Source organism: Ambystoma mexicanum, chromosome 14 (assembly GCF_040938575.1).
Source record: "Ambystoma mexicanum isolate Mex_15411 chromosome 14, UKY_AmexF1_1, whole genome shotgun sequence".
In the NCBI taxonomy this organism is placed as follows: domain Eukaryota; kingdom Metazoa; phylum Chordata; class Amphibia; order Caudata; family Ambystomatidae; genus Ambystoma; species Ambystoma mexicanum.
Window position 1 is genome coordinate 469,749,479 of NC_090940.1, and position 27,646 is coordinate 469,777,124.

Genomic DNA, 27,646 nt, shown 5'->3' on the forward strand with positions numbered 1-27,646 from the left:
AAGGGGAAGGATTTGGATATCACATCTCATGTTATAGGAAGGATCTCAGGTTTGGTATTAGAAGCATTGAGATAGCAAGACTCCTGGTATAGGAAGGGTCTCAGAATTGGAATGGGAAGGAGTTGGATATCACATCTTAAACTATAGGAAGGGTCTCGGGATTGGAATGGGAAGGAGTTTGATATTACATCTCATGCCATAGTATGGGTCTCAGGTTTGGTAGAAGCATTGGGATATCACATCTCATGCTATCGGAAGGGTATCAGGATTGGATTTGGAAGTAGTTGGATATCCCATCTCATGCTATTTGAAGGGTCTCAGGTTGGAATGGGAAGGAGTTGGATATCACATCTCATGTTATAGGAAGGGTCTCAGGATTGGAATGGGAAGGACTTCGATATCACATCTCATGTTCTAGGAAGGCTCTCAGGTTTGGAAGGGGAAGGAGTTGGATATCACATTTCATGTTAGAGGTAGGATCTCAGGTTTGGGATTAGAGGCATTGAGATATCACATCTCATGCTATCAGAAGGCTCTAAGGATTGGAATGGGAAGGAGTTGGATATCACATCTCATGCCAAAGGGAGGGTCTCAGGTTTGGAAGGGGAAGTATTTGGATATCACATCTCGTGTTTTAGGAAGGATCTCAGGTTTGGTATTAGAAGAATTGAGATATCACATCTCATGTTATCGGAAGGATCTCAGGTTTGGTATTAGAAGCATTGAGATATCACATCTCATGCTATCAGAAGGGTCTCAGGATTGGAATGGGAAGGAGTTGGATATCCCATCTCATGCTATAGGAAGGGTCTCAGGTTGGAATGGGAAGGAGTTGGATATCACATCTCATGCCATAGGAAGGATCTCAAGTTTGGTATTAGAAGCATTGAGACATCACATCTCATGTTATAGGAAGGGTCTCAGGATTGGAATGGGAAGGAGTTGGATATCACATCTCATGCTATAGGAAGGATCTCAGGTTTGGGATTAGAAGCATTGAGATATCACATCTCATGCTATCGGAAGGATCTCAGGTTTGCTATTAGAGACATTGAGATATCACATCTCTGCTATCGGAAGGGTCTCAGGTTTGGAATGGGAAGGAGTTGGATATCACATCTCATGCTATAGGACGGGTCTCGGGTTTGGTATTAGTAGAAGCATTGGGATATCACATCTCATGCTATAGGAAGGGTCTCAGGATTGGAATGGGAAGGAGTTGTATATGACATCTCATGCCATAGGAAGGGTCTCAGGTTTGGCATGAGCATTGAGATATCACATCTCTGCTATCAGAAGGGTCTCAGGATTGAAATGGAAGGAGTTGGATATCCCATTTCATGTTATAGGAAGGGTCTCAGGTTTGGTATAAGAAGTATGATATCACATCTCTGCTATCGAAAGTGTCTCAGGATTGGGATGGGAAGGAGTTGGATATCACATCTCATGCTATAGGACGGGTCTCGGGTTTGGTATTAGTAGAAGCATTGAGATATCACATCTCATGCTATAGGAAGGGTCTCAGGATTGGAATGGGGAGGAGTTGTATATGACATCTCATGCCATAGGAATGGTCTCAGGTTTGGTATGAGCATTGAGATATCACATCTCTGCTATCAGAAGGGTCTCAGGATTGAAATGGAAGGAGTTGGATATCCCATCTCATGTTATAGGACGGGTCTCAGGTTTGGTATTAGAATCATTGAGATATCACATCTCATGCTGTAGGAATGGTCTAAGGATTGGAATGGGAAGGACTTGGATATCACATCTCATGCTATAGGTAGGCTCTCAGGTTTGGAAAGGGAAGGAGTTGGATATCACATTTCATGTTAGAAAATGGATCTCATGTTTGGTATTAGAGGCATTGAGATATCACATCTCATGCTATAGGAAGGGTCTCAGGATTGGAATGGGAAGGATTTGGATATCACATCTCATGCTATAGGAAGGGTCTCAGGTTTGGTATAAGCATTGAGATATCACATCTCATGCTATAGGAAGGGTCTCAGGATTGGAATGGGAAGGAGTTGGATATCCGATCTCATGTTATAGGACGGGTCTCGGGTTTGTTATTAGAATCATTGAGATATCACATCTCATGCTGTAGGAAGGGTCTCAGGATTGGAATGGGAAGGAGTTGGATATCACATCTCATGCCAAAAGGAGGGTCTCAGGTTTGGAAGGGGAAGGATTTTGATATCACATCTCGTGTTATAGGAAGGATCTCAGATTTGGTATTAGAAGCATTGAGACATCACATCTCATGCTATAGGAAGGGTCTCATTTTGGAATGGGAAGGAATGGGATATCACATCTCATGCTATAGGAAGGGTCTCAGGTTTGGTATAAGCATTGAGATATCACATCTCATGCTATAGGAAGGGTCTCAGGATTGGAATGGGAAGGAGTTGTATATGACATCTCATGCCATAGGAAGGGTCTCAGGTTTGGTATAAGCATTGAGATATCACATCTCTGCTATCGGAAGGGTTTTAGGATTGGAATGGTAAGGAGTTGGATATCCCATATCATGTTATAGGAAGGGTCTCAGTTTTGGTATTAGAAGCATTGAGATATCACATCTCATGCTATAGGAAGGGTCTCAAGATTGGAATGGGAAGGACTTGGATATCACATCTCATGCTATAGGGACGGTCTCAAGTTTGATATTAGAAGCATTGAGATAACAAATCTCATGATATGGGAAGGGTCTCAGGATTGGAATGGGAAGGAGTTGGATATCAAATCTCATGATAAAGGAAGGGTCTAAGGTTTGGAAGGGGAAGGATTAAGATATCACAACTCATGTTATAGGACGGGTGTCAGGTTTGGTATTAGAAGCATTGAGATAGCAAGTGTCCTGGTATAGGAAGGGTCTCAGAATTGGAATGGGAAGCAGTTGGATATCACATCTCAAGCTATAGGAAGGGTCTCGGGATTGGAATGGGAAGGAGTTTGATATCACATCTCATGCCATAGTATGGGTCTCAGGTTTGGTAGAAGCATTGGGATATCACATCTCATGCTATCGGAAGGGTATCAGGATTGGATTTGGAAGTAGTTGGATATCCCATCTCATGCTATAGGAAGGGTCTCAGGTTGGAATGGGAAGGAGTTGGATATCACATCTCATGCTATAGGAAGGGTCTCAGGATTGGAATGGGAAGGACTTCAATATCACATCTCATGTTATAGGAAGGCTCTCAGGTTTGGAAGGGGAAGGAGTTGGATATCACATTTCATGTTAGAGGTAGGATCTCAGGTTTGGTATTAGAGGCATTGAGATATCACATCTCATGCTATCAGAAGGGTCTCAAGATTGGAATGGGAAGGAGTTGGATATCACATCTCATGCCAAAGGGAGGGTCTCAGGTTTGGAAGGAGTTGGATACCACATCTCATGTTATAGGAAGGGTCTCAGGGTTGGTATCAGCATTGAGATATCACATCTCTGCTATCGGAAGTGTCTCAGGATTGAAATGGAAGGAGTTGGATATCCCATCTCATGTTCTAGGACGGGTCTCAGGTTTGGTATTAGAATCATTGAGATATCACATCTCATGCTGTAGGAAGGGTCTAAGGATTGGAATGGGAAGGACTTGGATATCACATCTCATGCTATAGGTAGGCTCTCAGGTTTGGAAAGGGAAGGAGTTGGATATCACATTTCATGTTAGAGGATGGATCTCATTTTTGGTATTAGAGGCATTGAGATATCACATCTCATGCTATAGGAAGGGTCTCAGGATTGGAATGGGAAGGATTTGGATATCACATCTCATGCTATAGGAAGGGTCTCAGGTTTGGTATAAGCATTGAGATATCACATCTCATGCTATAGGAAGGGTCTCAGGATTGGAATGGGAAGGAGTTGGATATCACATCTCATGTTATAGGACGGGTCTCGGGTTTGTTATTATAATCATTGAGATATCACATCTCATGCTGTAGGAAGGGTCTCAGGATTGGAATGGGAAGGAGTTGGATATCACATCACATTCCAAAGGGAGGGTCTCAGGTTTGGAAGGGGAAGGATTTTGATATCACATCTCGTGTTATAGGAAGGATCTCAGATTTGGTATTAGAAGCATTGAGACATCACATCTCATGCTATAGGAAGGGTCTCATTTTGGAATGGGAAGGAATGGGATATCACATCTCATGCTATAGGAAGGGTCTCAGGTTTGGTATAAGCATTGAGATATCACATCTCATGCTATAGGAAGGGTCTCAGGATTGGAATGGGAAGGAGTTGTATATCCCATATCATGTTATAGGAGGGTCTCGGTTTTGGTATTAGAAGCATTGAGATATCACATCTCATGCTATAGGAAGGGTCTCAGGATTGGAATGGGAAGGACTTGGATATCACATCTCATGCTATAGGGAATGTCTCAAGTTTGATATTAGAAGCATTGAGATAACAAATCTCATGATATGGGAAGGGTCTCAGGATTGGAATGGGAAGGAGTTGGATATCACATCTCATGATAAAGGAAGGGTCTAAGGTTTGGAAGGGGAAGGATTTGGATATCACAACTCATGTTATAGGACGGGTGTCAGGTTTGGTATTAGAAGCATTGAGATAGCAAGTCTCCTGGTATAGGAAGGGTCTCAGAATTGGAATGGGAAGGAGTTGGATATCACATCTTAAACTATAGGAAGGGTCTCGGGATTGGAATGGGAAGGAGTTTGATATCACATCTCATGCCATAGTATGGGTCTCAGGTTTGGTAGAAGCATTGGGATATCACATCTCATGCTATCGGAAGGGTATCAGGATTGGATTTGGAAGTAGTTGGATATCCCATCTCATGCTATAGGAAGGGTCTCAGGTTGGAATGGGAAGGAGTTGGATATCACATCTCATGTTATAGGAAGGGTCTCAGGATTGGAATGGGAAGGACTTCGATATCACATCTCATGTTCTAGGAAGGCTCTCAGGTTTGGAAGGGGAAGGAGTTGGATATCACATTTCATGTTAGAGGTAGGATCTCAGGTTTGGTATTAGAGGCATTGAGATATCACATCTCATGCTATCAGAAGGCTCTAAGGATTGGAATGGGAAGGAGTTGGATATCACATCTCATGCCAAAGGGAGAGTCTCAGGTTTGGAAGGGGAAGTATTTGGATATCACATCTCGTGTTATAGAAAGGATCTCAGGTTTGGTATTAGAAGAATTGAGATATCACATCTCATGTTATCGGAAGGATCTCAGGTTTGGTATTAGAAGCATTGAGATATCACATCTCATGCTATCAGAAGGGTCTCAGGATTGGAATGGGAAGGAGTTGGATATCCCATCTCATGCTATAGGAAGGGTCTCAGGTTGGAATGGGAAGGAGTTGGATATCACATCTCATGCCATAGGAAGGATCTCAGGTTTGGTATTAGAAGCATTGAGACATCACATCTCATGTTATAGGAAGGGTCTCAGGATTGGAATGGGAAGGAGTTGGATATCACATCTCATGCTATAGGAAGGGTCTCAGGTTTGGTATAAGCATTGAGATATCACATCTCATGCTATCGGAAGTGTCTCAGGATTGGAATGGGAAGTATTTGGATATCACATCTCATGCTATAGGGAGGGTCTCACGTTTGGAAAGGGAAGGAGTAGGATATCACATTTCATGTTAGAGGTAGGATCTCAGGTTTGGTATTAGAGGCATTGAGATATCACATCTCATGCTATCAGAAGGGTCTCAGGATTGGAATGGGAAGGAGTTGGATATCACATCTCATGCTAAAGGGAGGGTCTCAGGTTTGGAAGGGGAAGGATTTTGATATCACGTCTCATGTTATAGGAAGGAAATCAGGTTTGGTATTAGAAGCATTGAGATATCACATCTCATGCTAAAGGGAGGGTCTCAGGTTTGGAAGGGGAAGGATTTGGATATCACATCTCATGTTATAGGAAGGATCTCAGGTTTGGTATTAGAAGCTTTGAGATATCACATCTCATGCTATAGGAAGGCTCTCAGGATTGGAATGGGAAGGAGTTGGATATCACATCTCATGCTATAGGAAGGCTCTCAGGATTGGAATGGGAAGGAGTTGGATATCACATCTCATGCCATAGGAAGGATCTCAGGTCTGGTATTAGAAGCATTGAGACATCACATCTCATGTTATAGGAAGGGTCTCAGGATTGGAATGGGAAGGAGTTGGATATCACATCTCATGCTATAGGAAGGGTCTCAGGTTTGGTATAAGCATTGATATATCACATCTCATGCTATAGGAAGGGTCTCAGGATTGGAATGGGAAGTAGTTGGATATCACATCTCATGCTATAGGGAGGGTCTCAGGATTGGAATGGGAAGGAGTTGGATATCACATCTCATGCTATAGGAAGGCTCTCAGGATTGGAATGGGAAGGAGTTGGATATCACATCTCATGCCATAGGAAGGATCTCAGGTCTGGTATTAGAAGCATTGAGACATCACATCTCATGTTATAGGAAGGGTCTCAGGATTGGAATGGGAAGGAGTTGGATATCACATCTCATGCTATAGGAAGGGTCTCAGGTTTGGTATAAGCATTGAGATATCACATCTCATGCTATAGGAAGGGTCTCAGGATTGGAATGGGAAGGAGTTGGATATCACATCTCATGTTATAGGACGGGTCTCGGGTTTGTTATTAGAATCATTGAGATATCACATCTCATGCTGTAGGAAGGGTCTCAGGATTGGAATGGGAAGGAGTTGGATATCACATCACATGCCAAAGGGAGGGTCTCAGGTTTGGAAGGGGAAGGATTTTGATATCACATCTCGTGTTATAGGAAGGATCTCAGATTTGGTATTAGAAGCATTGAGACATCACATCTCATGCTATAGGAAGGGTCTCATTTTGGAATGGGAAGGAATGGGATATCACATCTCATGCTATAGGAAGGGTCTCAGGTTTGGTATAGGCATTGAGATATCACATCTCATGCTATAGGAAGGGTCTCAGGATTGGAATGGGAAGGAGTTGTATATCCCATATCATGTTATAGGAGGGTCTCGGTTTTGGTATTAGAGGCATTGAGATATCACATCTCATGCTATAGGAAGGGTCTCAGGATTGGAATGGGAAGGACTTGGATATCACATCTCATGCTATAGGGAATGTCTCAAGTTTGATATTAGAAGCATTGAGATAACAAATCTCATGATATGGGAAGGGTCTCAGGATTGGAATGGGAAGGAGTTGGATATCACATCTCATGATAAAGGAAGGGTCTAAGGTTTGGAAGGGGAAGGATTTGGATATCACAACTCATATTATAGGACGGGTGTCAGGTTTGGTATTAGAAGCATTGAGATAGCAAGTCTCCTGGTATAGGAAGGGTCTCAGAATTGGAATGGGAAGGGGTTGGATATCACATCTTAAACTATAGGAAGGGTCTCTTGATTGGAATGGGAAGGAGTTTGATATCACATCTCATGCCATAGTATGGGTCTCAGGTTTGGTAGAAGCATTGGGATATCACATCTCATGCTATCGGAAGGGTATCAGGATTGGATTTGGAAGTAGTTGGATATCCCATCTCATGCTGTAGGAAGGGTCTCAGGTTGGAATGGGAAGGAGTTGGATATCACATCTCATGTTATAGGAAGGCTCTCAGGTTTGGAAGGGGAAGGAGTTGGATATCACATTTCATGTTAGAGGTAGGATCTCAGGTTTGGTATTAGAGGCATTGAGATATCACATCTCATGCTATCAGAAGGCTCTAAGGATTGGAATGGGAAGGAGTTAGATATCACATCTCATGCCAAAGGGAGGGTCTCAGGTTTGGAAGGGGAAGTATTTGGATATCACATCTCGTGTTATAGAAAGGATCTCAGGTTTGGTATTAGAAGAATTGAGATATCACATCTCATGTTATCGGAAGGATCTCAGGTTTGGTATTAGAAGCATTGAGATATCACATCTCATGCTATCAGAAGGGTCTCAGGATTGGAATGGGAAGGAGTTGGATATCCCATCTCATGCTATAGGAAGGGTCTCAGGTTGGAATGGGAAGGAGTTGGATATCACATCTCATGCCATAGGAAGGATCTCAGGTTTGGTATTAGAAGCATTGAGACATCACATCTCATGTTATAGGAAGGGTCTCAGGATTGGAATGGGAAGGAGTTGGATATCACATCTCATGCTATAGGAAGGGTCTCAGGTTTGGTATAAGCATTGAGATATCACATCTCATGCTATCGGAAGTGTCTCAGGATTGGAATGGGAAGTATTTGGATATCACATCTCATGCTATAGGGAGGGTCTCACGTTTGGAAAGGGAAGGAGTAGGATATCACATTTCATGTTAGAGGTAGGATCTCAGGTTTGGCATTAGAGGCATTGAGCTATCACATCTCATGCTATCAGAAGGGTCTCAGGATTGGAATGGGAAGGAGTTTGATATCACATCTCATGTTATAGGAAGGAAATCAGGTTTGGTATTAGAAGCATTGAGATATCACATCTCATGCTAAAGGGAGGGTCTCAGGTTTGGAAGGGGAAGGATTTGGATATCACATCTCATGTTATAGGAAGGATCTCAGGTTTGGTATTAGAAGCTTTGAGATATCACATCTCATGCTATAGGAAGGCTCTCAGGATTGGAATGGGAAGGAGTTGGATATCACATCTCATGCTATAGGAAGGCTCTCGGGATTGGAATGGGAAGGAGTTGGATATCACATCTCATGCCATAGGAAGGATCTCAGGTCTGGTATTAGAAGCATTGAGACATCACATCTCATGCTATAGGAAGGCTCTCAGGATTGGAATGGGAAGGAGTTGGATATCACATCTCATGCTATAGGAAGGCTCTCGGGATTGGAATGGGAAGGAGTTGGATATCACATCTCATGCCATAGGAAGGATCACAGGTCTGGTATTAGAAGCATTGAGATATCACATCTCATGCTATAGGAAGGGTCTCAGGTTTGGTATAAGCATTGAGATATCACATCTCATGCTATAGGAAGGGTCTCAGGATTGGAATGGGAAGTAGTTGGATATCACATCTCATGCTATAGGGAGGGTCTCACGTTTGGAAAGGGAAGGAGTAGGATATCACATTTCATGTTAGAGGTAGGATCTCAGGTTTGGTATTAGAGGCATTGAGATATCACATCTCATGCTATCAGAAGGGTCTCAGGATTGGAATGGGAAGGAGTTGGATATCACATCTCATGCTAAAGGGAGGGTCTCAGGTTTGGAAGGGGAAGGATTTGTATACCACATCTCATGCTAAAGGAAGGGTCTCAGGTTTGGCAGAAGCATTGAGATATCACATCTCATGCTATAGGAATGGTCTCAGGATTGGAATGGGAAGGATTTGGATATCACATCTCATGCCATAGGAAGGGTCTCAGGTTTGGTATAAGCATTGAGATATCACATCTCTGCTATCGGAAGGGTCTCAGGATTGGATTGGGAAGGAGTTGGATATCCCTTCTCATGCTATAGGAAGGATCTCAGGTTGGAATGGGAAGGAGTTGGAAGGGGAATGATTTGGATATCATATCTCATGTTATAGGACGGGTCCCAGGTTTGGTATTAGAAGCATTGAGATATCACATCTCATGGTATAGGAAGGGTCTCAGGATTGGAATGGGAAGGAGTTGGATATCACATCTCATCCAATAGGAAGGGTCTCAGGTTTGGAATGGGAAATAATTGGATATCACATCTCATGTTATAGGAAGGATCTCAGGATTGGAATGGGAAGGATTTGGATATCACATCTCTTGCTATAGGAAGGGTCTCAGGATTGGAATGGGAAGGAGTTTGATATCCCTTCTCATGCTATAGGAAGAGTCTCAGGTTGGAATGGGAAGGAGTTGGATATCACATCTCATGTTATAGGAAGGGTCTCAGTATTGGAATGGGAAGGATTTGGATATCACATCTCTTGCTATAGGAAGGGTCTCAGGTTTTTTATTAGAAACATTGAGATATCACATCTCATGCTATAGGAAGGGTTTCAGGATTGGAATGGGAAGGATTTGGATATCACATCTTATGCTAAAGGAAGGGTCTCAGGTTTGGAAGGGGAAGGATTTGGATATCACATCTCATATTATAGGACGGGTCCCAGGTTTGGTATTAGAAGCATTGAGATATCACAACTCATGCTATAGGAAGGGTCTCAGGATTGGAATGGGAAGGAGTTGGATATCACATCTCATGCTAAAGGAAGGGTCTCAGGTTTGATAGAAGTATTGAGATATCACATCTCATGCTATAGGAAGTGTCTCAGGATTGGAATATGAAGGAGTTGGATATCCCATCTCAGGCCATAGTAAGGGTCTCAGATTTGGTATAAGCATTGAGATATCATATCTCTGCTATCGGAAGGGTCTCAGGATAGGAATGGGAAGGACTTAGATATCACATCTCATGCTATAGGGAGGGTCTCAGTTTTGATATTAGAAGCATTGAGATATCACATCTCATGCTATCGGAAGGGTCTCAGGATTGGAATGCGAAGAAGTTGGATATCACATCTCAAGCTATCTCAGGGTTGGAATGGGAAGGAGTTTCAAATCACATCTCAAGCTATCGGAAGGGTCTCAGGTTTGGAAGGGGAAGGATTTGGATCTCACATCTCATGTATTAGGACGGGTCTCAGGTTTGGTATTGGAAGCATTGAGATATCACATCTCATGTTATAGGAAGGGTCCCAGGATTGGAATGGGAAGGAGTTGGATATCACATCTCAAGCTATCTCAGGATTGGAATGGGAAGGAGTTTGATATCACAATGCTTGTAATACCAAATCTGAGTCCCTTCATATAGCATGAGATGTGATATCCAACTCCTTCCCATTCCAATCTGAGACCCTTCCTATAGCATGAGATGTGACATCTCAATGCTTCTAATACCAAACCTGAGACCCTTCCTATAGCCTGAGATGGGATATCCAACTCCTTCTCATTCCAATCCTGAGACACTTCCGATAGCAGAGATGTGATATCTCAATGCTTATACCAAACCTGAGACCCTTCCTATAACATGAGATGTGATATACAACTCCTTCCCGTTCCAAACCTGAGACCCTTCCTATAGCATATGTGGTATCCAACTCCTTCCCCTTCCAAACATGAGACCCTTCCTATAGCAAGAATGTAATATCCAACTCCTTCCCATTCCAATCCTGAGACCATGCCTATAGCATGAGATGTGATATCTCAATGCTTCCAATACCAAACCTGAGATCCTTGCTATGACATGAGATGTGATATCCAATTCCTTCCCATTCCCAACCTGAAACCCTTCCTACAGCATGCGATGTGATATCTCAATGCTTCTAATACCAAACCTGAGACACTTCCTATAACATGAGATGGGATATCCAACTCCTTCCCGTTCCAAACCTGAGACCCTTCCTATAGTATGAGATGTGATATCCAACTCCTTCCCATCCCAATCCTGAGACACTTCCGATAGCAGAGATGTTATATCTCAATGCTTATACCAAACCTGAGACCCTTCCTATGGCATGAGATGTGATATCCAACTCCTTCCCATTCCAATCCTGAGACCCTTCCTATAGCATGAGATGCGATATCTCAATGCTTCTAATACCAAACCTGGACCCTTCCTAAAGCATGAGATGTGATATAAAACTCCGTCCCATTCCAATCCTGCGTCCCTTCCTATAGCATGAGATTTGATATCTCGATGTTTCTACTACCAAACCTGAGACCCTTCCTATAACATGAGACGTGATATCCAACTCCTTCCATTCCAATCCTGAGACTCTTCCTATAGCATGAGATGTGATATCTCAATGCTTCTACCAAACCTGAGACCCTTCCTATAGCATGAGATGTGATATCCGACTCCTTCCCATTCCAATCCTCAGACACTTCCTATAGCATGAGATGTGATATCTCAATGCTTCTAATACCAAACCTGAGACCCTTCCTATGGCATGAGATTTGATATCAAACTCCTTCCCAATCCAATCCTGAGACCCTTCCTATAGCATGAGATATGATATCCAACTCCTTCCCATTCCAATCCTGAAACCCTTCCTACACCATGAGATGTGATATCTTAATGCTTCTAATACCAAACCTGAGACCCGTCCTATAACATGAGATGTGATATCCAAATCCTTCCCCTTCCAAAACTGAGACCCTTCCTTTAGCATGAGATGTGATATCCAGCTCCTTCTCATTCCAATCCTGAGACCCTTCCGATAGCATGAGATGTGATATCTCAATGCTTCTAATATCAAAACTGAGACCCTCCCTATAGCATGAGATGTCATATCTAAGTCCTTCCCATTCCAATCCTGAGACCCTTCGGATAGCAGAGATGTGATATCTCAATGCTTATACCAAACCTGAGACCCTTCCTATGGCATGAGATGTGATATCCAACTCCTTCCCATTCCAATCCTGAGACCCCTCCTATAGCATGAGATGGGATATCTCAATGCTTCTACCAAACCTGACACCCTTCCTTTAGCATGAGATGTGATATCCAACTCCTTCCCATTCCAATCCTGAGACCCTTACTATAGCATGAGATGTGATATCTCAATGCTTCTAATACCAAACCTGAGATCCTTCCTATAACATGAGATGTGATATCCAAATCCTTCCCCTTCCAAACCTGAGACCCTCCCTTTAGCATGAGATGTGATATCCAACTCCTTCCCATTCCAATCCTGAGACCCTTCTGATAGCATGAGATGTGATGTCTCAATGCTTCTAATACCAAACCTGAGATCCTTCCGATAGCATGAGATGTGATATCTCAATGCTTCTAATACCAAACCTGAGATCCTTCCTATAACATGAGATGTGATATCCAAATCCTTCCCCTTCCAAACCTGAGACCCTCCCTGTTAAGACGGATTTCTGAACTCTGTCCTGGTGGCGCAGAAGTTCAGAAGGCCAACCTAATTACTTGGAACAGGGTAACCTCTGGACGAGCCAGACCAATCAAGGTAGCGATCGCGGCGGTCAAGACTAGGTCTCAAGAGGGGTGAGGGTGACTGAAAGCCCGCAATGAGCACACAAAGCAAGAGCGCTTACAAACTACTCCAAACAGTTGTTATATCAAAAATATATACACATTTATTTTAAGGCTTTTAAAACAACGACCGTAGCGAGAAAATCACGATATCACAATATTAAACCAACACATACCATATCAACACAATATATATACAAATACAACAGTCGCTAGCGTTATAAGCACGAAATGTGTAGTCCACCTGAAAGGGAAGGAAAACAGGCAGTGCGATAACGTTTTAGACTCAGTTCGCCTTCAGAGGCACCTAACTAGATGGAAGTCCGAGCCCTGCGAAGAGTGGAGCCTTGTGCTCAAAGTACCTGCCACGCCGGTGCCAACGGGCAAAAGGAGAAGCTCTTCGGAGGAAGTCAGGCAGTTCGGGTTAGTGCACAACAGAAGGAGAACAGGTTCCGCGACTCAAGCGCAGCCTCCACAGCGAGCAGAAGCAGAGCGCGAGTGCGGACAAAAGGGTGCTGTTTTTACACAGCGGGGAAAAGCAATGGGCTACTGCAGGAGGGCGACCAGATCCTAGCTATACTACTCACCGGTCCCCGAAGCAAGCAGACCCAGGCTTCTCCACGTTAGTTTCAACAGCTGGCAGGTTCAGAAGAGCAGGAAACGCCTCGTAGTCGTGTAGAGCAAAAAGACGTCCCAATCGACGAAACCAGCACAGTTTTGTCACCACCGCAGGGCAATGGAGCGGCCGTGTGTATTCGAGCCAAATGTACACTCCTCCCTTCAGACTTGGGAACGCCAAGTGTACGAAGCGTGGGAGAGTGACCAGGACTCGAAATACAACACAACCTGGCGGCAGTTACAGAGCAGGACTCCCTTGTAAGCTGCTCAGTCAACTGGATGGCCCAGAGACACTTCCGAAGGCTTACTTGGCAGGAGATGATGAAGTCGCCGGGAATAGCTGTTCCTGCTATTCCAAAGGTCGAAGCACCAGTACAGGCCTTCTGGTTCGATCCAAGGAGGAAAGGGTTTCACAGGACGACAGCAGTGCAAAGGAGGAATCCTTCAGCGGGTCACCAGCGATTCCTCGGTCCAGCCTCTTGGTTGCAGGATACTTGGCTCCTGTATTCCTTTGTTCGTGAGAACTCAGGAGATCGACATGGTAGTGGTGTTTCCAGCCCCCTCTTATCCACGGTTCCCTTCGCGCCAAAACGGAGGGGAGCCAATGGGAGATCCGCTCATCAACACACATACCATACGTGGACCAATCACGGACCACGGTGGTCCCAGGCATTCACACCACCCTAGACTCTCTGGCACCCAGGATGTGTATTGGGACCAGACATCCCAGCCCACACCCTGGAGGCACACAAAAGACATGTAGAAGCCCGCGAAAGCAACCACGTTTCGCGGGAAAGTACATGCCCAAATAAGGAAGGCCCCGGGTCGCTCGACCTGGGGAAGGTGAAGGGAGCAAGACGGTCAGTGGACAGGACAAAGGAGCCTCGTGGTCTGGCCATTTTGGGAGCCAGGCCACCATTTTGGGTTCAGCGCGAAAAATGCGCTCAGAACGCCAAAAGGAGCTCAAAATACACAAAACGATCGCTGCCACCATTCCAATCCCTGAATGATTTGCACCGATCAAATACCATCCTAAACGAGTATCTAGGGCCTGTAGAAGGCTAGAGACCCAAGAGAGCTGTAACTTAGCTTACAGTGCCCTCTTGTGTCATGTTGCACTAAAGCCGCAACATGATAAAAGAAACTACGGGAAACAGCGTTCCCCGGTACTGACTGTCTTAAGGGCATGTCAGTTTCCCCGTAAGAAAAGGAGCAAAAGCCCAGAGGAGTGCGGCAGAAGGCTGCACTTCTCTGGCAAAGTCAAGAACAAGGTGAAAAACAACAGCAAAAAGTTTAGGGGTTGCCACATGGAAGGAAAATTACCTACAATTATGAAATCTTTCCTAACCCTCGCCCCTCCCAGACTATGGACAGGGGGAACTAATCCACCCCTGGATGAGTCTCTTGTTCAGGTCGGTTAAACATTCTGGACAACCCATCAGCATTGCTATGTTGGACACCTGGCCTATGCTCAATAGTGAAGTCGAAGCCTTGTAGACTTATGGACCACCTAAGCAACTTTGGATTCTCCCCCTTCATGTTCATTAGCCACTTTAACGGCTTATGGTCAGTCTGCACAGTGAAGTGGGTCCCATAGAGGTAGGGCCTCAGCTTCCTTAGGGCCCACACAACAGAGAAACATTCTTTCTCTACCGTGGACCACCTGAGCTCTCTGTCCTTAAACTGGCGACTAATAAAACCGATAGGGTGTTCCTTACCCTTCTCATCTACTTGTGATAGTACAGCTCCTATCCCAGTGTCAGAGGCATCTGTCTGCACGATAAAAGGTCTTTGATAATCAGGGGCCCTGAGGACAGGGGCCTGGCACAAGGAGTCTTTCAAGCCATTGAAGGCCTTCTCACACTCGTCGGTCCAAGTTACCTTCTTGGGTTTCTTCGGAGTTGTGAGGGCAGTCAGAGGAGCAGCTATGGTGCCATAGTCTGCCACAAAATTGCGGTAATACCCCGTGAGTCCTAAGAAGGCTCTCACTTGGGTTTGCGTAGTGGGGGTAGGCCAGTCTTGTACTGCTTGTACCTTACTGGGTAGAGGCTGTCTCCTCCCTCCACCTACTTCATGTCCAAGGTAAACCACTGAGCCTTGTCCATTTTGGTGAGGGGCCACTCGGACACCCTCAAAAGAGCTATCTGAAGGACTGCTTGGGAACAGGTCGGGGAGAGGTTCAGACTCCTCTTCCTCAACATCTGAAGCCAGTAGCAGTGCTGCGATTTCGACGCTTGGGACGAAAGCCTTCAGCCTATTCACGTGAAACACTTTTGGAGCCTGTTCAGGCCTTCCAAGGTCCACTGAATAGTTAACCTCACCCAGGGGCTCCACCACTGGGTAAGGGCCTGACCATTTGTCCTGTAAAGCTCGAGGCCTTATGGGATTCATGATCAGGACTTGCTGACCAAGTGTAAAGTTGATGAGGGAAGCGTTCTGGTCGTACCAAGGTTTCACCAGCGCTTGCCCTGCCTTCAATTTATCACTAGCCAAGCCCATCAGAAGTACCATCCGTTTTCTGAGCCCTAGCACATAATCAACTACGTTGGTAGTAACAGGGGGAGTGGGCATCTCCCATCCCTCCTTGACGATGGCTAAGGGTCCCCGTATGGGATGACCGAACAGAAGTTCGAAGGGGCTGAAGCCAACACCCTCCTGTGGTACCTCTCCGTAGGCAAACAGTAAGCATGAAACAAGAAGATCCCACTTTCTTCTCTGAGGCTCCTCCAGAGCCCCAATCACGCTCTTTAACGTCCTGTTGAAACGCCCCCCCAGACCATTGGTCTGGGGGTGGTATGCAGAAGAGAACCCGTAGGTGACCCCACATTCTTTCCACATAGCCTGCCTATACTTCGACATAAAGTTGCTGCCATGATCCGACACAACTTCTTTAGGGAAGCCAACCCTAGTAAATATGCCGAGTAAAGCTTCTGCAACTGTCTTGGCAGTTACAGTTGTCAATGGGATGGCCTCAGGATACCTGGTTGCATGGTCGACCAGCACCAGGATAAACCTATTGCCTGAGGATGTTTGCGGGTCAAGGGGACCAACGATGTCGATCCCTACCCTTTCAAATGGTACCCCCACAACTGGGAGCGGTACCAACGGAGCTTGGATTGTCGCGCCAACCTTACCAGACAACTGGCAGGAGGCACAACTCCTGCAGTGACTTTCTACTTGCACCCCCATCTTGGGCCAGTAGAAGTGCATGGATAAGCTTTGCTTGGTCCTTTTCATACCAAGGTGACCAGCAAGGGGAACTTCATGCGCCAACTGCAGGAGGAAGGGCCTAACAGCAAGGGGAACCACCAACCTCCTATGGTCTCCTTCTGTAGACTCTGTGGGCTCGCTATACAGGAGTCCACCTTCCCAATAAATCCTATGCGTCCCAGGAGGTTCACCCTCAAGCTGGGAGCAGGCCTGTCTCCTTAGGCCTTCCAGAGATGGGCACTCACGTTGGCCTTTACTGAATTCGTCCCTATCAGGACCTCCTTCAACTAACAAGTCTTTTAGTTCAGGATGATCGTTGGGGTCGAATACTTCAGGCATCGCCACCTCCTCGTCAGGCCCGGGCGATTGACCAACTTCCTCCACCGCAGTGGTAGGCGAGCTCGGGGGAATATTCTCTTTCCCTCGTTTTGACTTGTAGACTCCTTTCGCCTTGGGTTTCCCCTTCGGCTGGGGCGGCGTATTGGACTTGGCCAATGCTGCCCGTGCTTGAGACCGTGTGTAGGGTCTTTCGGCAGTGTCTCCTACGAGCCCTAAAGCTCTGAGATCATTACCCAACAAGACCTTTCCCGGGACGTTTCTCTGAATGCTCACTGGAATCCTGACTGCTGTACCATTTAAAGTAAGATTTACAGGTATTACTGGAAACATACGGAGGGGGCCGTCAGCCAACTTAGTGTGCATCAGAGTAGCTCTGGCAACTTCCTCTGAGTCTACCAAGGTAGAATCCACTACAGTGCGACTGCACCCACTATCCCTAAGAGCTGGAGTATCCACTCCATTGATCAGCACACTGTCTTTAAAGTAGTGCTTGGTATTATCCGGAATCCTAGCATAAGCCTCTGCGACTTTAGGCTCCCAGGAACCCAGGGACACTAAAACTACCTCAGCCTCTATTCCTCTGGGAAATGAGTCTGAGGAGGAGGATGCTCCTGTAATCTCTTCTTCCTCGTAGGAGGAGAAGGCCAGATTAGCGGAGTGGACCCCCAAAGGTCTAACCTTACACTGGGGATCCCCCTTCACATGGTCAGTTGCTCCACAAGCAAACCACAATCCATTGGGTCGGTTTACATAGGGAGGCTTATTGTAACCAGAGTTCTGTTTCGGAGGCTGACCTCCACTACCCTGTGAGTTCTCTTGTGTCTTACCCTTGTTTTTCTTTTTGTGGCCCTTATGGGAAGAAGATTTAGCAGATTCCCCACCCTCCATATCTTTGGACTTTTTCCCTTCCTCCTGCTTACCAGGATGAGTTTTTTCCTTATGGGACACTCGATGTGACACCCATAAGTCTGCTGCAATGGCCAGCTTCTTAGGATCTATCTCCTTCGAATCGGCCAAATGCTGCTTAAGCTCCGGGGAAGAAGAAGCAAAAATGTGTTCCAGCATGACAAGATTTATCATGCCTTCGAAGGTAGAAACCTTATAACCTTCGACCCAGCCAGTTAAGTTTTTCAAGGATTCAGCGACATAAGATACCCAAGTACCACCTTCCTTTTTCTTATACTCTCGAAAACGCTTTAAATATTGGGCCGGAGTCTTCCCAAACTTTAAAATGAGAGTTTGCTTTAACATTGCGAAATCAGCTCGCTCAGCCTTTGACATTTCCATAATGGCACTACAGCCAGAATGGGGCAGTCTACTGAGCAACCACGCAAACTTATCAGCATTGTCAACTTCTTGAACCTCGCATGCATACTCAAACGCATTCAGCCAGTCCATAATGTCATTCCTCTCTTCATACACACTGAGCAGATCTTTCGGAAACCGTGGATGAGAGGAAGCCCCAGACCCATGTCCAGGACCCTTGGACCCCTTTGCAACCTGAAGCTTGGCCAGTTCCAACTGGTGATCCCTGTCTTTCTGTTTTTCTGCCTGTTCGATTTTTAGTTTGGCTATGCTGAATTCAAGCTCCTGCTGCCTAAACCGCAGCTCTTGCTTCTTGAATTCAAGCATAGCCTCCCCATCAGCACTGGCAGAGGAAATATTAGACATCACATCCTCCCTGTCCTCGTGGTCGCGATGGATCAGTGCAGCGGCAGAACCATCGGTTCTACCAGTGAGAGCAGCCCCACCACCTTCTGCACTGTCCTCAGAAGTTATAGCGTCAAGCTGCGCTTCTTGCCACGCCACGATTCTTTGGATCATTTCCAATTTAGTGCCTTGAGAGGAAACACCTCTCTCCGCACACATCTTCTTCAATGTTTCTGATTTGGAAGCATTTAAAGTTAACAAGGTATTTGTTTCCATACTGTTTGATAGGACTATGGCCTTTTTAAAGTTATACTACAACAATTCACTACGTGTACTGGTTGGAATAACCTGAAATGCCTTAGTTCGTGCGCAACACTGGATACCTTCAGTCGTATCCCACCGCTGTACACCAATTTGTTAAGACGGATTTCTGAACTCTGTCCTGGTGGCGCAGAAGTTCAGAAGGCCAACCTAATTACTTGGAACAGGGTAACCTCTGGACGAGCCAGACCAATCAAGGTAGCGATCGCGGCGGTCAAGACTAGGTCTCAAGAGGGGTGAGGGTGACTGAAAGCCCGCAATGAGCACACAAAGCAAGAGCGCTTACAAACTACTCCAAACAGTTGTTATATCAAAAATATATACACATTTATTTTAAGGCCTTTAAAACAACGACCGTAGCGAGAAAATCACAATATCACAATATTAAACCAACACATACCATATCAACACAATATATATAAAAATACAACAGTCGCTAGCGTTATAAGCACGAAATGTGTAGTCCACCTGAAAGGGAGGGAAAACAGGCAGTGCGATAACGTTTTAGACTCAGTTCGCCTTCAGAGGCACCTAACTAGATGGAAGTCCGAGCCCTGCGAAGAGTGGAGCCTTGTGCTCAAAGTACCTGCCACGCCGGTGCCAACGGGCAAAAGGAGAAGCTCTTCGGAGGAAGTCAGGCAGTTCGGGTAAGTGCACAACAGAAGGAGAACAGGTTCCGCGACTCAAGCGCAGCCTCCACAGCGAGCAGAAGCAGAGCGCGAGTGCGGACAAAAGGGTGCTGTTTTTACACAGCGGGGAAAAGCAATGGGCTACTGCAGGAGGGCGACCAGATCCTAGCTATACTACTCACCGGTCACCGATGCAAGCAGTCCCAGGCTTCTCCACGTTAGTTTCAGCAGCTGGCAGGTTCAGAAGAGCAGGGAACGCCTCGTAGTCGTGTAGAGCAAAAAGACGTCCCAATCGACGAAACCAGCACAGTTTTGTCACCACCGGAGGGCAACGGAGCGGCCGTGTGTATTCGAGCCAAATGTACACTCCTCCCTTCAGACTTGGGAACGCCAAGTGTACGAAGCGTGGGAGAGTGACCAGGACTCGAAATACAACACAACCTGGCGGCAGTTACAGAGCAGGACTCCCTTGTAAGCTGGTCAGTCAACTGGATGGCCCAGAGACACTTCCGAAGGCTTACTTGGCAGGAGATGATGAAGTCGCCGGGAATAGCTGTTCCTGCTATTCCAAAGGTCGAAGCACCAGTACAGGCCTTCTGGTTCGATCCAAGGAGGAAAGGGTTTCACAGGACGACAGCAGTGCAAAGGAGGAATCCTTCAGCGGGTCACCAGCGATTCCTCGGTCCAGCCTCTTGGTTGCAGGATACTTGGCTCCTGTATTCCTTCGTTCGTGAGAACTCAGGAGATCGACATGGTAGTGGTGTTTCCAGCCCCCTCTTATCCACGGTTCCCTTCGCTCCAAAACGGAGGGGAGCCAATGGGAGATCCGCTCATCAACACACATAAAATACGTGGACCAATCACGGACCACAGTGGTCCCAGGCATTCACACCACCCTAGACTCTCTGGCACCCAGGATGTGTATTGGGACCAGACATCCCAGCCCACACCCTGGAGGCACACAAAAGACATGTAGAAGCCCGCGAAAGCAACCACGTTTCGCGGGAAAGTACATGCCCAAATAAGGAAGGCCCCGGGTCGCTCGACCTGGGGAAGGTGAAGGGAGCAAGACGGTCAGTGGACAAGACAAAGGAGCCTCGTGGTCTGGCCATTTTGGGAGCCAGGCCACCATTTTGGGTTCAGCGCGAAAAATGCGCTCAGAACGCCAAAAGGAGCTCAAAATACACAAAACGATCGCTGCCACCATTCCAATCCCTGAATGACTTGCACCGATCAAATACCATCCTAAACGAGTATCTAGGGCCTGTAGAAGGCTAGAGACCCAAGAGAGCTGTAACTTAGCTTACAGTGCCCTCTTGTGTCATGTTGCACTAAAGCCGCAACATGATAAAAGAAACTACGGGAAACAGCGTTCCCCGGTACTGACTGTCTTAAGGGCATGTCAGTTTCCCCGTAAGAAAAGGAGCGAAAGCCCAGAGGAGTGCGGCAGAAGGCTGCACTTCTCTGGCAAAGTCAAGAACAAGGTGAAAAACAACAGCAAAAAGTTTAGGGGTTGCCACATGGAAGGAAAATTACCTACAATTATGAAATCTTTCCTAACACTCCCTTTAGTGTGAGATGTGATATCCAACTCCTTCCCATTCCAATCCTGAGACCCTTCTGATAGCATGAGATGTGATGTCTCAATGCCTCTAATACCAAACCTGAGATCCTACCTCTAACATGAAATGTGATATCCAACTCCTTCCCCTTCCAAACCTGAGAGCCGTCCTATAGCATGAGATGTGATATCCAACTCCTTCCCATTCCAATCCTGAGACACTTCCTATACCATGAGATGTGATATCTCAATGCTTCTAATACCAAACCTGAGACCCTTCCTATGGCATGATATTTGATATCAAACTCCTTCCCAATCCAATCCTGAGACCCTTCCTATAGCATGAGATATGATATCCAACTCCTTCCCATTCCAATCCTGAAACCCTTCCTATACCATGAGATGTGATATCTTAATGCTTCTAATACCAAACGTGAGACCCGTCCTATAACATGAGATGTGATATCCAAATCCTTCCCCTTCCAATCCTGAGACCCTTCCTTTAGCATGAGATGTGATATCCAGCTCCTTCTCATTCCAATCCTGAGACCCTTCCGATAGCATGAGATGTGATATCTCAATGCTTCTAATATCAAAACTGAGACCCTCCCTATAGCATGAGATGTGATATCTAAGTCCTTCCAATTCCAATCCTGAGACCCTTCGGATAGCAGAGATGTGATATCTCAATGCTTATACCAAACCTGAGACCCTTCCTATGGCATGAGATGTGATATCCAACTCCTTCCCATTCCAATCCTGAGACCCTCCCTTTAGCATGAGATGTGATATCCAACTCCTTCCCATTCCAATCCTGAGACCCTTCTGATAGCATGAGATGTGATATCTCAATGCTTCTAATACCAAACCTGAGATCCTTCCGATAGCATGAGATGTGATATCTCAATGCTTCTAATACCAAACCTGAGATCCTTCCTATAACATGAGATGTAATATCCAAATCCTTCCCCTTCCAAACCAGAGACCCTCCCTTTAGCGTGAGATGTGATATCCAACTCCTTCCCATTCCAATCCTTAGACCCTTCTGATAGCATGAGATGTGATGTCTCAATGCCTCTAATACCAAACCTGAGATCCTACATCTAACATGAAATGTGATATCCAACTCCTTCCCCCTTCCAAACCTGAGAGCCTTCCTATAACATGAGATGTGATATCCAACTCCTTCCCATTCCAACCTGAGACCCTTCCTATAGCATGAGATGGGATATCCAATTACTTCCAAATCCAATCCTGATACCCTTCCGATAGCATGAGATGTGATATCCCAATGCTTCTACCAAACCTGAGACCCATACTATGGCATGAGATGTGATATCAAACTCCTTCCCATTCCAATCCCGAGACCCTTCCTATAGCTTGAGATGTGATATCCAACTCCTTCCCATTCCAATTCTGAGACCCTTCCTTTACCAGGAGACTTGCTATCTCAATGCTTCTAATACCAAACCTGACACCCGTCCTATAACATGAGTTGTGATATCCAAATCCTTCCCCTTCCAAACCTGAGACCCTTCCTTTATCATGAGATGTGATATCCAACTCCTTCCCATTCCAATCCTGAGACCCATCCCATATCATGAGATTTGTTATCTCAATGCTTCTAATATCAAACTTGAGACCCTCCCTATAGCATGAGATGTGATATCCAAGTCCTTCCCATTCCAATCCCGAGACCCTTCCTATAGCATGAGATGTGATATCTCAATGCTTCTAATACCAAACCTGAAACCCTTCCTTTAACATGAGACGTGATATCCAACTCCTTCCCATTCCAATCCTGAGACTCTTCCTATAGCATGAGATGTGATATCTCAATGCTTCTACCAAACCTGAGACCCTTCCTATAGCATGAGATGTGATATCCAACTCCTTCCCATTCCAATCCTCAGACACTTCCTATAGCATGAGATGTGATATCTCAATGCTTCTAATACCAAACCTGAGACCCTTCCTATGGCATGAGATTTGATATCAAACTCCTTACCATTCCAATCCTGAGACCCTTCCTATAGCATGAGATATGATATCCAACTCCTTCCCATTCCAATCCTGAAACCCTTCCTATACCATAAGATGTGATATCTTAATGCTTCTAATACCAAACCTGAGACCCGTCCTATACATGAGATGTGATATCCAAATCCTTCCCCTTCCAAACCTGAGACCCTTCCTTTAGCATGAGATGTGATATCCAGCTCCTTCCCATTCTAATCCTGAGACCCTTCCGATAGCAGAGATGCGATATCTCAATGCTTATACCAAACCTGAGACCCTTCCTATGGCATGAGATTTGATATCCAACTCCTTCCCATTTCAATCCTGAGACCCTTCCTATAGCATGAGATGTGATATCTCAATGCTTCTAATACCAAACCTGAGACCCTTCCTATAGCATGAGATGGGAAATGTGATATCCAACTCCTTCCCCTTCCAAACCTGAGAGCCTTCCTATAGCATGAGATGTGATATTGAAGTATTTCCCATTTCAATCCTGAGACCCTTCCTATAACATGAGATGTGATACCCAACACCTTCCCATTCCAACCTGAGACCCTTCCTATAGCATGAGATGGGATATCCAACTACTTCCAAATCCAATCCTGATACCCTTCCGTTAGCATGAGATGTATCTCAATGCTTCTAATACCAAACCTGAGATCCTTCCTATAACATGAGATGTGATATCCAAATCCTTCCCCTTCCAAACCTGAGACCCTCCCTTTAGCATGAGATGTGATATCCAACTCCTTCCCATTCCAATCCTGAGACCCTTCTGATAGCATGAGATGTGATATCTCAATGCCTCTAATACCAAACCTGAGATCCTACCTCTAACATGAAATGTGATATCCTACTCCTTCCCTTTCCAAACGTGAGACCCTCCCTATAGCATGAGATGTGATATCCAACTCCTTCCCATTCCAATCCTGAGACCCTTCCTATAGCATGAGATGTGATATCTCAATGCGTATACCAAACCTGAGAACCTTCCTATAGCATGAGATGTGATATCCAACTCCTTCCCATTCCAATCCTGAGACCCTTCCTATAACATGAGATGTGATATCCAACTCCTTCCCATTCCAATCCTGAGACCCTTCTGAGAGCATGAGATGTGATATCTCAATGCTTCTAATACCAAACCTGAGATCCTTCCGATAGCATGAGATGTGATATCTCAATTCTTCTAATACCAAACCTGAGATCCTTCCTATAACACGAGATGTGATATCCAAATCCTTCCCCTTCCAAACCTGAGACCCTCCCTTTGGCATGAGATGTGATATCCAACTCCTTCCCATTCCAACCTGAGACCCTTCCGATAGCATGAGATGGGATATCCAACTACTTCCAAATCCAATCCTGATACCCTTTCGATAGCATGAGATGTGATATCTCAATGCCTCTAATACCAAACCTGAGATCCTTCCGATAGCATGAGATGCAATATCTCAATGCTTCTAAAACCAAACCTGATTTCCTTCCTATAACATGAGATGTGATATCAAAATCCTTCCCCTTCCAAACCTGAGACCCTCCCTTTAGCATGAGATGTGATATCCAACTCCTTCCCATTCCAATCCTGAGACCCTTCTGATAGCATGAGATGTGATATCTCAATGCCTCTAATACCAAACCTGAGATCCTACCTCTAACATGAAATGTGATATCCTACTCCCTCCCTTTCCAAACGTGAGACCCTCCCTATAGCATGAGATGTGATATCCAACTACTTCCCATTCCAATCCTGAGACCCTTCCTATAGCATGAGATGTGATATCTCAATGCTTATACCAAACCTGAGACCCTTCCTATAGCATGAGATGTGATATCCAACTCCTTCCCATTCCAATCCTGAGACCCTTCCTATAAAATGAGATGTGATGTCTCAATGCTTCTAATACCAGACCTGAGATCCTTCCTATGGCATGAGATGTGATATCCAACTCCTTCCCATTCCAATCCTGAGAGCCTTCCTATAGCATGAGATGTGATATCCAACTCCTTCCCATTCCAATCCTGAGAGCCTTCCTATAGCATGAGATGTGATATCTCAAAGCTTCTAATACCAAACCTGAGATCCTTCCTATAACATGAGATTTGATATCCAAATCCTTCCCCTTCCAAACCTGAGACCCTCACTTTAGCATGAGATGTGATATCTCAATGCTTCTAATACCAAACCTGATTTCCTTCCTATAACATGAGATGTGATATCAAAATCCTTCCCCTTCCAAACCTGAGACCCTCCCTTTAGCATGAGATGTGATATCCAACTCCTTCCCATTCCAATCCTGAGACCCTTCTGATAGCATGAGATGTGATATCTCAATGCCTCTAATACCAAACCTGAGATCCTACCTCTAACATGAAATGTGATATCCTACTCCTTCCCTTTCCAAACGTGAGACCCTCCCTATAGCATGAGATGTGATATCCAAATACTTCCCATTCCAATCCTGAGACCCTTCCTATAGCATGAGATGTGATATCTCAATGCTTATACCAAACCTGAGACCCTTCCTATAGCATGAGATGTGATATCCAACTCCTTCCCATTCCAATCCTGAGACCCTTCCTATACCATGAGATGTGATGTCTCAATGCTTCTAATACCAAACCTGAGATCCTTCCTATGGCATGAGATGTGATATCCAACTCCTTCCCATTCCAACCTGAGACCCTTCCTATAGCATGAGATGGGATATCCAACTCCTTCCCATTCCAATCCTGAGACCCTTCTGATAGCATGAGATGTGATATCTCAATGCTTCTAATACCAAACCTGAGATCCTTCCGATAACATGAGATGTGATATCTCAATTCTTCTAATACCAAACCTGAGATCCTTCCTATAACTCGAGATGTGATATCCAAATACTTCCCCTTCCAAACCTGAGACCCTCCCTTTGGCATGAGATGTGATATCCAACTCCTTCCCATTCCAATCCTTAGAGCCTTCTGATAGCATGAGATGTGATATCTCAATGCCTCTAATACCAAACCTGAGATCCTACCTCTAACATGAAATGTGATATCCAACTCCTTCCCCTTCCAAACCTGAGAGCCTTCGTATAACATGAGATGTGATACCGAAGTCCTTCCCATTCCAATCCTGAGACCCTTCCTATAACATGAGATGTGATACCCAACACCTTCCCATTCCAACCTGAGACCCTTCCTATAGCATGAGATGGGATATCCAACTACTTCCAAATCCAACCCTGATACCCTTCCGATAGCATGAGATGTGATATCTCAATGCTTCTAATACCAAACCTGAGATCCTTCCTATAACATGAGATGTGATATCCAAATCCTTCCCCTTCCAAACCTGAGACCCGCCCTGTAGCATGAGATGTGATATCCAACTCCTTCCCATTCCAATCCTGAGACCCTTCTGATAGCATGAGATGTGATATCTCAATGCCTCTAATACAAAACCTGAGATCCTACCTCTAACATGAAATGTGATATCCTACTCCTTCCCTTTCCAAACGTGAGACCCTCCCTATAGCATGAGATGTGATATCCAACTCCTTCCCATTCCAATCCTGAGACCCTTCCTATAGCATGAGATGTGATATCTCAATGCTTATACCAAACCTGAGACCCTTCCTATAGCATGAGATGTGATATCCAACTCCTTCCCATTCCAATCCTGAGACCCTTCCTATAACATGAGATGTGATATCTTAATGCTTCTAATACCAAACCTGAGACCCGTCCTATACATGAGATGTGATATCCAAATCCTTCCCCTTCCAAACCTGAGACCCTTCCTTTAGCATGAGATGTGATATCCAGCTCCTTCCCATTCTAATCCTGAGACCCTTCCGATAGCAGAGATGCGATATCTCAATGCTTATACCAAACCTGAGACCCTTCCTATGGCATGAGATTTGATATCCAACTCCTTCCCATTTCAATCCTGAGACCCTTCCTATAGCATGAGATGTGATATCTCAATGCTTCTAATACCAAACCTGAGACCCTTCCTATAGCATGAGATGGGAAATGTGATATCCAACTCCTTCCCCTTCCAAACCTGAGAGCCTTCCTATAGCATGAGATGTGATATTGAAGTATTTCCCATTTCAATCCTGAGACCCTTCCTATAACATGAGATGTGATACCCAACACCTTCCCATTCCAACCTGAGACCCTTCCTATAGCATGAGATGGGATATCCAACTACTTCCAAATCCAATCCTGATACCCTTCCGTTAGCATGAGATGTATCTCAATGCTTCTAATACCAAACCTGAGATCCTTCCTATAACATGAGATGTGATATCCAAATC